At 43.3% G+C, this 9,338-nt stretch overlaps 1 protein-coding gene across 1 annotated transcript in view; it reads right to left on the reverse strand.

The window, feature by feature from the left end:
* LOC136875544 (serine-rich adhesin for platelets) overlaps positions 1-3,386 on the reverse strand; it is a 384,543-nt gene extending 381,157 nt beyond the window's left edge. Inside the window, exon 1 of the mRNA XM_067149096.2 lies at positions 3,151-3,386. The gene's annotated coding sequence lies outside the window, so the exon portion shown is untranslated. The remainder of the gene's footprint in view (positions 1-3,150) is intronic.
* Positions 3,387-9,338: the final 5,952 nt, after the last annotated feature.

Raw genomic sequence — 9,338 nt, forward strand, 5'->3', positions numbered from 1 at the left:
TCGAACACAGTATCTCCCTAATACTGATGCTATTTGTTTTTTTAATACGACAATGGGATAAGACAGGCTAGGAGTGGGAAGGAAGCGATCGCGGCCTTAATTAGGGTACAGCCTCATTATTTGTTTTGCGTGAGAATGGGAAATCACGGCAAACCATCTTCAGGACTGCGGACGGTGGGGTTCGAACCCACTATCTCCCGACTGCAAGCTGCGTGACATAAACCACGTAGCTATCTAGCTCGTTTTAAAATTGATTACAATGCAGTAATGTAATAGTGCTTACCCGACTCGTTGGCTGAATGGTCAGCGTAGGCCTACCGGCCTTCGGTGCAGAGGGTCCCGGCCGGGTCGGGGATTTTAATCGCTTCTGATTAATTCTCTTGGCTCGGGGCTGGGTATATGTGTCCGTCCCAGCACTCTCATCATCATATTCAGACAACATACTACCCTACCAACCATCACAGAAACACGCAATAGTGCTTACATCCCTCCATATAGGGTTGGCGTCAGGAAGGGCATCCGGCATTAAAACAGGGCCAAATCCACATGTGCGACGCAGTTCGCACCCGCGACCCCACATGTGTGAGAAAAAGCGGTAGCAAAAGAGAATTATTATTATTATTATTATTATTATTATTATTATTATTATTATTATTATTATTATTATTATCTATGAGTCCAACTTCTGACTGAATGGTCAACGTACAGTAGTGGCCTTCTGTTCAAGGGGCCTTAGGTTGGATTTCCAGCCGGGGCCGTAGATTTTAACTGCGTATAGTTAATTCCTCTGATTCGGGGAGTGAGTACACATCTCCATTTAAATACGAACCATCACAGAAATATGCAATGGTGACCGCATCAATTCACATAGGGTTGGCGTCATGAAGGGTACCTCGCCATAAACGTGGGACTAATTTACACTAGTCCGATTCCCAGGGAAAAAAAGAATGTCTAAGGTACCGTAATTAAGGAACAACTGGTGATTATACATAATATTAATACTACTGCTTTTACGTACCACAAACTATTTTTACGATTTTCGTAGACGCCAAGGTGCCGGAAATTCGTACAACAGGAGTTCCTTTCACATGCCGGTAAATCTACCGACATGAGATTGGCGTAATTCACAGCTTTAAGTAGCACCGAACTAAACCAGGATTGAACCAGCAAGTTTGGACTCAGAAGGCCAGGAAGTTAGCTGTTGTTAAATATAGAAGATTTACCAAAACTGTTCCGAAGATGGGGTCGGATAATTAGCCCAGTCGCCCTCAATGTGAACTGAGGTCGCAGGATATCAGAAAATAAAACTTACCAAGCAATGGAACTGAACCTAGATCTCTAGCACAGTATGGTGCGAGTTCAGCTATCGCCTATTAAACACGCCTCTAGGGACAACGTACACAATAAAAGAAAAGGACCGAGCAAGTGGGTGCGCGGTTTGGAGATAGTGGGTTCGAATCCCACTGTCGGCAGTCCGGAAGATGGTTTTTCATGGTTCCTCATCTTCACACACCAGGCAGGTTGTACCTTAATTAATGCCACGGTAGCCTCCTTTCCTTTCATATCCCATCGTCGCCCTAAGACCTATCTGTGTCCATGTGACGTAAAGCAAATGGAAAATGAAAAAGGTATCTGTAAACGATTGTAAACGTTCAATGGATTAGAGACCTATTCTTTCTTTCTTAATCTGTGTACCCTCCAGGGTTGGCTTTACCCTCGGACTCAGCGAGGGATCCCACCTCTACCTCCTCAAGGGCAGTGTCCTGGATCTTCAGACTCTGGGTCGGAGGATACAACTAGGGAGGATGACCAGTGCCTCGCACAAGCGGCCTCACCTGCTATGCTGAACAGGGGCCTTGCGGGGGGATGGGAAGACTGGAAGGGATAGACAAGGCCATCGCGGCATTTGCCTGGAGAAGTGGGAAACTCCGGAAAACCACTTCCAGGATGGCTGAGGCGGGAATCGAAGCCACCTCTACTCAGTTGACCTCCCGAGGCTGAGTGGACCCCGTTCCAGCCCTCGTACCACTTTTCAAATTTCGTGGCAGAGCCGGGAATCGAACCCGGGCCTCCGGGGGTGGCAGCTAATCACACTAACCACTACACCACAGAGGCGGACTAGAGACCTATTCACGATACAGAAATGGTAGGCTGCTCATGGAAATATTTATGTTTATATACTATTTTGTATTACAGAGACCTATCTGAATGTCATAACAGGCTGAAATAGTCGGTGGCAAGTACTATGGTTCATTTAAAGAATGCTGCAATTCTTATACTCTATTAGTTCGTGATTTTTCGGAACGATCATCTCCCCCACCCCGTCTACTATGCTAATTTACTGGTTCAACGTTTCTTGACAATTACCTAACTTAAAGGATGCCCGACTGCCGGAAATTTACCCTGAAAAACATTTCTTTAACATACCAGTACATGTACTAAAGCGGGTTTTCGCATTTAAGCACTCTTAAAAATCTACTATACCGGTAGTCGATCCTGCAACCATCAGCACAGAATGTGAGCAACAAAGAACTGCGCTACACTCGCAGCATACTCAGTCTCTTTACACACAACGTTCATTTCCATACACTTCAGAAAAGGTAAGAAAAATCCATTCTCTCAAAATTCATTTTTTTCATAATCATTCTCAATGAATTCAATCACGGAATGACAAACAAAAAATCTTCTTGCTGAGTAAAAATGACAATCAAATTCATCCTGTAACCAAAACTCTTTTTTTTTCTTTTCAATAAAAGGTAAGCTTGTTGACTGGTTAGCGAAGTGTTCTCATGTTATTTATTTCATTCAGAAGAATTACTCAAACCGGAGGTTAATGCAAGTGTTGCAAGTGATTACTGTACTATACCATGGCAGGTAGAATGCTCAAATCTGGGCAAAATGCCAAGAAAGAGATACCGGACCATTTTTCAAAATTTAGACGACACAACACGCGCAAAAAACCAACCTACTAGTGTCAAGATATAGTGTCATGTAGTTTGCTGCTCAGTAGATATTTCTTATCACAGTTCCTATTCTTATCACGGAACAAAAAATAAATCTGTTACTACTCGGCTGTCAACAGGCTATATTCATTCAAACAGGTTTATAGAACACATGCATCTAAACTAAGCAGTATAAAAAATTGCTTACCATAGCTAAGACTGAAGTTCAGATAAGGTAGTTGAGATTTCACCTGAGACACGGCAAGCAGGGTTTTATCCTGAACGAAGCACACACAATACCGGAGACAGCTCTTTCTTTTATTCGACCACTGTACACAATAAAAACAAAGAAAAACGCAGCACACTACATGAGGAATAACTTTTCGACGTTATCATTCAATGAAGTCTTCTGTCACTCACAATGCAGACACAGGAATATGTGCACGAATGATGAAACACAACGCAAAACACTTGTTGCACATTTTTGACTACCCAAGCACGCGTTTATCACGACCTCCGCTGCTAGCACCGACACGCGGAATGCACTTCTAGTTCATCGCTTCACCGTACGATGGCGCGAGACTCTCTGCCAGCATGGATACTTGAGAGGAGAGGTTGGCCCTGCAACAGCAAGCGCCATTATTCTTTCTAGTGCATTTTTCGCGACTCCATTTATTTACTTTATTATAGAACACAAAGTTGAGGAGTAGAAGGTAAAGGCATTCACTATTTGTGATCTAGACAATAAATAGGAAAGAGTGGTTTTGTCTATGCCCTACCGTCTTTACCCCCAGATGCTAACCCGAACTCATTTCTTTTGACGACTGAATGAAGGCTATGTTCGCGCCAGAGGTGGAAATCTCGTTTCAGAAACCCTCAGCTTCCTAGCACGTAATAGACTGCAACACCTTCCGGGTAAGATGAGCACATTCCGTATAGTGTTACAGCCAACCTCGAAGGCGCTGTTGTTTAATTACTGTTCATAAAAGATCATGGGTTCAGTCCCGACTAAGATACGGGATTTGAAATGTGTTCAAATGTGTCAATTCCGTGTCGTGTCTCCCGGCACAACAGAGAACACCTGCAGGTAAAATTCAAGACGCCGACAAGCATTTACAACCCAGCTATTATTATTATTATTATTATTATTATTATTATTATTATTATTATTATTATTATTATTATTATTATTATTGTCCAGATCCTTGGGTGAATGGTCAGTAACGATGTCGTCGGTTCGATTATTCATCAGGTCGCGACAGGTTGTTAATTTCGCTGGCACGGATACTGGGTGTTTGTGTTTGTCTCAACATGCATCTCTTCAGTTACAAGCAACACATCACACTACACACGTCTATAGAAACATGCAATATTGAACACATCCACCCCCCCTCCCGGCATTGGGTTGCGTCAGTAAGGGCATCCTGCTGTAAAACTGTATCAAGTCCACATGTGCGACAGAGCTTGCACCCGAAGCTCCACCAGGGTGTGAAAAAAGTGGCAGATTATTATTATTATTATTATTATTATTATTATTATTATTATTATTATTATTATTATTATTATTATACAGTTAGGACACAAAATCGATTGACAATTTACCTTCTGAACGTTCATCATTAGGAGGAAAGGGAATTGATCCAGTCCTTTCATGAATGAAACCATCAGGTAAGAAAACGGAAAGGCCATTGAAGACATCAAAACAAAGAACTCTTGGGCCTCGTGTAGCTAATACCATCTCCGTCGGAAGAGAACATGTCCAGGGGAGATCGAATAGGAACGTTGCAGGCGATAAACCTGGCAAATAAAAGTGAAGACAATAGTTTTAGATCGGGCCTCGTTGTCACAACAGTATGTATCACCATTTCTTCCTTTAACGCCACCTTCCTACATCAAAAGTTTCAGTACTTGGTTCGGAGATTTTCAACGAACAAGATTAGTGGAACATGCAGGCTCAATTTAGTGTTGGCCAGTAATTAGGATCAGATACCTTTTCTGCCACCTCGCACTGGTTCATCATCATCATCATCATCATCATCATCATCATCATCTTCATCATAATGTGATGCTTTTAATTCCTTACGCTGGGAAGGTGAGGCGGGCCACCTAGAGGTTAACGCCTCTCTCTGGCCAGGAGATGGGTAACGGTGATGTGAAGTGCCGTGAAGGGTTAGAAGGGATTAGCTGTGGACTGTAAACGGAACTGGAATGGGAAATGAGAATGGGAAACCACAGAAAACCATTCTGAGGACAGTCGACAGTGAGACCAGCCCACCCGCCTCCCGAATGCAGAGTTATGCTCTCTCTCAAGCCACACTGCTCAGTACTGGTGTTTCTACGGGGTGTGTCTTAAGACAAACATGAATACCCAGTCCCTGAGCAAGAGGAATAAACCAGATGTGGCTAAAATCACCAGCCCTGTCAACAATCGAACCCAGTACACTGTGAACCGGAGACCCTCAGCCAAGAGAATAAAATAATCCAGAACACCTTAGTGCATGTGTAACCATCTAGCGAAAAGTGTGTACTACGTCCTAGAGCCTAGTAGACTGAAATAGTAATTTTAACATTTATCATGTCATATCTTAACTGGTGCATTCACCGAGCGAGTTGGCCGTGCGCTTAGGGGCGCGCTGCTGTGAGTTTGCATTCGGGAGACAGTGGGTTCGAACTTCTCTCTCGGCAGCCCTGAAGATGGTTTTCCGTGGTTTCTCATGTTCACACCAGACAAATGCTGGAGCTGTACCTTATTTAAGGGCACGGCCAGTTCCTTCCGACTCCTAGCTCTTCCCCATCCCATCGTCGCCATAAGACCAATATGTGCCAGTACGAAGTAAAGAATATGAAAATCCACAGCTTGTTTCCAGTCATTCGACCGGGTCAGGAATGGAATGAATGAAGCCCCATCTAGCGGCGAGGATAGGAATTTTGCCAGCTGCCAAAGCCTGTGTGCAACGTAAAGCAACTTCTAAAAAAAAAAAAGGCGGATGCATCATTGATTGCTAACATAAACTCTGATCATGGCCCCCAGGTTACAAAAACATGAATTTAATTACTTTTTAAATGAGAAAATGGCTTAAAGTATGATGAAATGAGGAGATACTTATCTTAGTTTATTCTTTCAATCTTCCGTTATTATTAAATCGTTTGCGGCAATTCACTTGAATAATGTCTTAATTGTAAGACATCTTTGTCGTTCGTTAGTGTATAGTCATTTTCATGCATTTTACCATACCTGAGAATCACTGGAGCGTTGAATAAAAGTGAATAATTTAACATCAAAAGTTTCGGTACTTGGTTCGGAGATTTTCAACGAACAAGAGATTGCCGGCAGACAATCGACTTTCTTCTGCATTCCAGAACCTAAGTATGATCATAATTTAACAACTTTGTATACTAAAACAAAGCAAAGGTAATTAAAGCAGAAGAGTGGTTTAAGGTAAATATTTCTATAATCTGTAACCTAGGCACTTAGTGGAAAAAGCTCTATACCCGATCGCCGCTGCCCTAGTCTGGGCTGAGTGCACCCGAGAACCGTATGCTTCTACAGCAGTGGAACTCGCATATATAAAATTTTGATTTCTTGGCGAGGGAACGAATCCACTTTCTTCCTTTGCCATCTCAGTAAGGCAGTCCCCATTCATGAAAGGTAAACTATTCTTGAAATATGCTTTCACTATAATACGTTAATCGTTCATGGAATTGGTACTGTATCAGTAAATTATAATTTATTTATGTGTTCTGACAGTTTGTTAATTGCCGGGCTGAATGGCTCAGACGGTTCAGCTGGCCTTCTGATCTCAACTTAGCAGGTTCTATCCTGGCTCAGTCCGGTGGTATTTGAAGGTGCTCAAATACGTCAGCCTCGTGCCGGTAGATTTACTGGCGCGTAAAAGAACTCCTGCGGAACAAAATTCCGGCACCCCAGCGTCTCCGAAAACCGTAAAAGTAGTTAGTGGGACGTAAAGCCAATAATATTATTATTAGTTTGTTAATTGGAATACGTTTGATAATTTCCAAGACTAACAAAGCTAGTTGTATGTGATTGCGATGATTGCGATGGGCGGATGCTCTCACCCTCATTTGGTGGTTATCCGTGACTGAGGGGTGGGGGTGTGCGGGCATCTTGTCCGATATCTTCGTCCATGCATATGTAGAAGACATATATTTTAAACATTCTTACCAGGCGAGTTGGCCGTGCGGTTAGGGGCGCGCAGCTGAGAGCTCGCATCCGGGAGATACTGATTTCGAATCCCACTGTCGGCAGCCCTGAAGATGGTTTTCCGCGGTTTCTCACTTTCACACCAGGCAAATGCTGGGGCCGTACCTTAATTAAGGCCACGGCTGTTTCCTTCCTATTCCTAGGCCTTTCCTGTCCCATCGTCGCCATAATACCTATCTGTGTCGGTGCGACGTAAAGCAAATAGCAAAAACAATCAAACATTCTTGTTACATTTCGCTAATTGAAATATCTTTGGTATTTTGTAGTACACTAACAAAAACTAACTCCGTGCAATGGTGATGATTGAAACAAACGAATACTCTCTCCCCACCTGGGGGTCAACCATTATTGGGAGAAAGGAGTATTCATTCATTGATTATAATACGTAAACAATAAATCCTTTCTTTCTTTCTTTCTTTCTTTCTTTCTTTCTTTCTTTCTTTCTTTCTTTCTTTCTTTCTTTCTTTCTTTCTAAATCCCTTTACTGTCCAGGGTTGGTTTTTCTCTCGGACTCAGCGAGGAATCCCACCTCTACCACTTCAAGGGCAGTGTCCTGGAGCGTGAGACTTTGAGCCGGGGATACAACTGGGGAGAAGGACCAGGGGCCTTATGGTGGGGATGGGAAGATTGGAAGGGATGTACAATGGAGAGGGAAGGAAGCGGCTGTGGCCTTGAGTTAGGTGACATCCCGACATCTGCCTGGAGGAGAAGTGGGAAACCACAGAAAACCACTTCGAGGATGACTGAGGTGGGAATCGAACCCTCGTCTACTCAGTCGACCAACCGAGGCTGAGTGGACCTCGTTCCAGCCCTCGTACCACGTTTCAAATTCCGTGGCAGACCCGGTAACCGAACCCGGGCCTCCAGGGATGGCAGCTAATCACACTAATCACTTCACCACAGAGGCGGAATAAATTCCTTAATAAAATAAAGTACACTGTAGCGTAATAAATAATTGAGTTCAGATATTTTTTTCTATTTGTTCTACGTCGCACCGACACAGATAGGTCTTACGGCAACGATAGGATAGGAAAGGCTTAGGAGTGGCAAAGAAGCGGCCGTGGACTATTAAGGCACAACACCAGCGTTTGACGGGTGTGAAAATTGTAAACCACCGAAAACCATCTTCAGGGCTGCCGATAGTTGAGTTCGAACCCACTATCTCCGGGATGCAAGCCCACAGCTGCGCGCCCCTAACCGCAAAGCCAACTCGCCCGGTAGTACAGAAATTAGCAATATTATCCACGTCGTTGGAGGTCCGGAAACAAAAAATTGTACAAACATGTAAATACGCCAATCGTAAAACAAATTATGTTCGGCTCTTTGGCTGAATGGTCAGCGTACTAACTTTCGATTCAGAGCGCCACGGATTTGATTCCTGTCCAGGTCGGATATTTTAACTTCAACTGGTAGTTCGTAGTTCCAACGATACATGCAACTATGGTGACCAACAGTTGAACATGATAACAGGGGAGACTGGGTCACAACAAAGTTTAGGGAAATATTTGGGATGCGATTGATAGAATGGTCTACAGCATATTGAGACCACGCCAATATAATAATTCAAATTTTGTCCGGCTCTTCGGCTGAATGGTCAGCGTACTGACTTCCGATTCAGAGGGCCGTGGGTTCGATTCCTGGACAGGTCGGAGATTTTAACTTCAACTGGTTAATTTCCCTAGCTCGAGTATTTTATTTTTATGCTCGTCTTATTACACATCTTCATTTACATACAACGCAGGACACTGCAAACCACCACAGAAACACGTAGTAGTGAATACATTCCCCCACATGCACGTGGGGTTGTTGGCGTCAAAAGGCTGAGGTTCGGATACCACCGATCCTGGGTTGTGATTCTCATCTTAAAAAATACTTGGCAGGGCATCCGGCTTTAAACTGGCGGCCAAAATCAAAATGAGCCGGAGTGGCTCTAGCAATCCCAGAAATATCTGGGAAAAGCTGAAGAAAGTTAGTGACTGTTTGGTGATTGCATTGCAATTATTATGTTACACTATTTGTGACGCAATGTTTTAATTTATGTTTTGAGTGAATTTCCAAATGCCTGCGTTGTAGTTATATTATGCTATATACAATGAACTATTTTTTGGTTGTTTTCTGTAAATTCTGTGTGAATTTCTATGCGATCTCTGCACATGGTTATGAGGGTGTTTAGG

This window comes from Anabrus simplex, chromosome 6 (assembly GCF_040414725.1).
Source record: "Anabrus simplex isolate iqAnaSimp1 chromosome 6, ASM4041472v1, whole genome shotgun sequence".
NCBI lineage: Eukaryota > Metazoa > Arthropoda > Insecta > Orthoptera > Tettigoniidae > Anabrus > Anabrus simplex.